The sequence below is a fragment of the Austrofundulus limnaeus genome, unplaced genomic scaffold, assembly GCF_001266775.1.
Source record: "Austrofundulus limnaeus strain Quisiro unplaced genomic scaffold, Austrofundulus_limnaeus-1.0 Scaffold945, whole genome shotgun sequence".
NCBI classification, from domain to species: Eukaryota; Metazoa; Chordata; class Actinopteri; order Cyprinodontiformes; family Rivulidae; genus Austrofundulus; species Austrofundulus limnaeus.
In genome coordinates, this window is record NW_013953347.1 from 141,101 (window position 1) to 145,061 (window position 3,961).

Here is a 3,961-nt window from a genome sequence, read left to right on the forward strand (position 1 = left end):
GCAGTAGACACACACAAACACTACACAAATAGATACACAAACACTACACAGACACACAAATACACACATTTTAGCCTAAGACTAAAGCAGAGAGAAACTTTATATTTATCATTTCTGAATACAAAACTTGTGCTTTTATAAATGTTTTTCACAAGTTTTCAGTTTTTACTCTTTAGCTTGTTTCACAGCTGTTTGTTTGTTTGTTTGTTTGTTTGTTTGTTTGTTTGTTTGTTTGTTTGTTTGTATTTACATTCTGCCTCTGTGTCTGCAGCAAGCTGGGGTCTGTGCTCCAACGTGCCTTCTATGGGTCCAGTGGGAGGGTGAGTCTGAAACTAACTAACAGGTTTAAAGTCTGACAAAACGCACAGTTTCAACTGTTTCCTTCATATTTTTATGCTTCAAACAATATTTACAACGTTCCATGAATGTTTGGGTTAATGTTGTTCAAAATTTATCAGGCGGTTTATTTGTAAAACAAAAATAAAATAATAAATTGATCAGAAAAGAGAGAAAATTCATTGAAAAGTCTTTTTTTTTTTTTTTGGACACATGGCTGTAAGAGATGAAAAAGTAATAAAAAACTGAAAAAGCTTAAACTCAACTGTTAGGAGTTAAAACAAGCAGAAGATCAAACCTAAAACAAGATGAACATTAGCTAAAATTAACTAAACTAGCTAAAATTTGGAAAACAAGACCTAAAAGAAGCACATTAGCTAAAGTTAACTAAACTAGCTAAAATAAAGAGAGCAGTTCCTAAAAGAAGCAGAAATCTAACCTTGGTAAAACGGGAATGAAGACATGCTGTCAGTCACCTCTGCTGATGTAAAGATGTATTTTCTAACAACCAGCTGAAGTGAAGTCACTCTGCTGCAGTTCATTAACACACATTAAATATCTGACCAATCACAACACACAAAAGATTTTGTTTGGACTTCATGACTTTTTCTCATTAAACTGTTTCAGTCAGAACAGATTTTTTCACATGAAACCTTATTTTAGCATATCTTTTATGATTAATAACAATTAGAATTTGCTGAAAAAAATGACAAATGAATCATTAAACAGAAGCTGAATTTATCGACTAAAGTCTTCATTCAGAGACAGAAAATATCAAAAAATAATAATTAATCTTTCCTCTCGGTTTCCTCCCTGACCTCAGGTGACCCTTTTCGAGCAGCGAAACTTCGCTGGCAGACGACTGGACCTGAACTCGGACTGTCCCAGGATCAGTGACAAGAACTTCCCTGAGAGATGTAACTCTGTCCAGGTGGAGAGCGGAGCGTAAGTCTGCCTTTAAACCACACCTGAAGCTGAGAAGCCCTTCACCAAAACCGTCAAATATTTAACTGTTTATCAACACAAAAAGTATTTTGGGATTTTATATAGAGAGAAGAGTTTGGAAAGGTTTTTTTTWAATAACCTTACTAAAAACTTTTCTTTAAACCTTAAGCAAAACCTAAAATTTATTTTACAAATCAAGCTTCAATTTGAATTTTGTTTCATATTTATAAAAACTCCTAACAGAACTCTGGAGGCAGCAGGTGATTTTCATGTTGATGGTTTTAGAGCAGCTCCTGCAGGAAGTTTAGTTTCTACTTCTTTTTGTAATAATCTCAGCTGATGAAACGTAAAAACCATAGATTAATTTTTAATCTAACTTTCTAACTAAATTTTAACTGTTTTAATAGACATGAGAAGTTAGAAATATTTGTGTAGAAGAGAAAATTCTGAGCTCTGATAAGACTCCGTAGACTTGGAGAATCTGATTCCTCCTCAGCCCCTCATCACTTATGGAGTTCCACAAGGAGCCATACTTGGTCCCCAGAGGTGATCGGGTCTTTATTTGTAGCTCCTAAAAAAATCTCATTGAATAAAATCACAGATTACAAAAAAACAAGCAGAATATTGTAAAATAAAAAATAAAACCAAAACAGGGATCATTAATTAATTAAAAAAACTAAAATAATTTGATTAAATATTAGTAATTAAATGTTCTGTGTCTGACTTTGGTCCTGAAGGTGGGTCGGGTATGAGCAGGAGAACTACCGAGGCCGTCAGTACCTGTGGGACATGTCCGACAGGGGGGAGTACAACTGCTACGACAGGTGGTGTGCWCAGACGGACCACATCTCCTCCGTCCGCTCCATCAGACAGGTGAGGCTCAGCAGCAGGTCAGCTCTTCAGCACAAACATCAAAACAACTAAAATATTTAAAAAACAAAATTCAAAGAGAAAAATGGACAAAATGAGACTCTGGTGTACGTCTCAGCATTTCTACCATTCATCGTTACAGCTCTTTGTCATCAAACAAACATCAAACAATCATCAATCAATCATCAATCAATCGTCAAACAATCATCAATCAATCATCAACAATCATCAGTCATAAAACAACCATCAATTATCAAATAATCATCAACAATCAAACAATCATCAACAATCACCAAACAATCATCGATTATCAAACAATCATCAACAATCATCAGTCATAAAATAATCATCAATTATCAAACAATCATCAACAATCATCAAACAAACATAAATTATCAAACAACCATCAAACAATCATCAATCATCAAACAATCATCAACAATCATCAACAATCATCAAACAATCATCAAACAATCATCAAACAATCATCAACAATCATCAATCCTCAATCATCAAACAACCATCAAACAACCATCAAACAATCAAACAATCATCAAACAACCATCAATCATCAAACAACCATCAAACAATCATCAATCATCAAACAAACAACCATCAATCATCAATCAATCATCAAACAATCATCAATCCTCAATCATCAAACAACCATCAAACAATCAAACAATCATCAAACAACCATCAATCATCAAACAACCATCAAACAATCATCAATCATCAAACAAACAACCATCAATCATCAATCAATCATCAAACAATCATCAATCCTCAATCATCAAACAACCATCAAACAATCAAACAATCATCAAACAACCATCAATCATCAAACAACCATCAAACAATCATCAATCATCAAACAAACAACCATCAATCATCAATCAATCATCAAACAATCATCAATCCTCAATCATCAAACAACCATCAAACAATCATCAAACAACCATCAGTCATCAAACAACCATCAAACAACCATCAAACAATCAACAATCCTCAAACAATCGTTAAACAACCATCAGACAATCATCAAACAACCATCAAACAATCATCAAACAACCATCAGTCATCAAACAACCATCAAACAATCAACAATCCTCAAACAATCATTAAACAACCATCAGACAATCANCATCTTAAAAGAAGCAAACATCTAAAAATAACTGAAAAAAACTTCTACATTTACACTTATATACATCGGTTAGCATGGTGCGTTGTTTGTTACTGCAACATTAAGCCATTGTATAAGTTTTTAGTTAAATTTTTATGTTTGAAACTGTTGAGAAAATGTGTTTCTCCTGCATGAGTGTTCCGGAGAGATTAGCATTATGCTAGCAGTTTTCTATGGGTTTTATATTAGCAGCTAATTAGCAGGATGCTAACACCTGTTTCTTGTTTTAAAGGAGTAAATTAATTGTTGTTTACATGTTATTTGTTGATTTAGATTGAGCACATATGGTCAGTTGTATATATTTGTTATAAATGTGTGTTTGTATGAATATTATAAATGTAATTTTATCTTGTTAACAGTTTAACCTGCAGCAGCTGCTCTGTGTGTTTCAGTAAACAATAAACAACAATAAGTGTCTTTATATTGTTCTTACCTGGGCAGTAGTGAGGGATTAACCCAGAAATGACCCCAGATTGTAAAATCTGCCATCACACCTGGAGACTGAGCAGGTACAATAGGTCGACGCCCCCTCACAGACCTGTAACAGAGCTGGGGGGGGAGGGGGGGGCATTATCAGAGCTTTGTTGGACAGAAAATGCTGAAATGTTCAAAGCCAAAGTGTTGCCA

General features: G+C 34.2%; 1 protein-coding gene across 1 annotated transcript in view; it reads right to left on the minus strand.

The window, feature by feature from the left end:
- Window positions 1-3,911, minus strand: part of LOC106533436 (lactase-like protein) — a gene marked incomplete in the record, with an annotated part of 22,248 nt that extends 18,337 nt beyond the window's left edge. Inside the window, 1 exon segment of the mRNA XM_014029723.1 lies at window positions 3,768-3,911.
- Window positions 3,912-3,961: the final 50 nt, after the last annotated feature.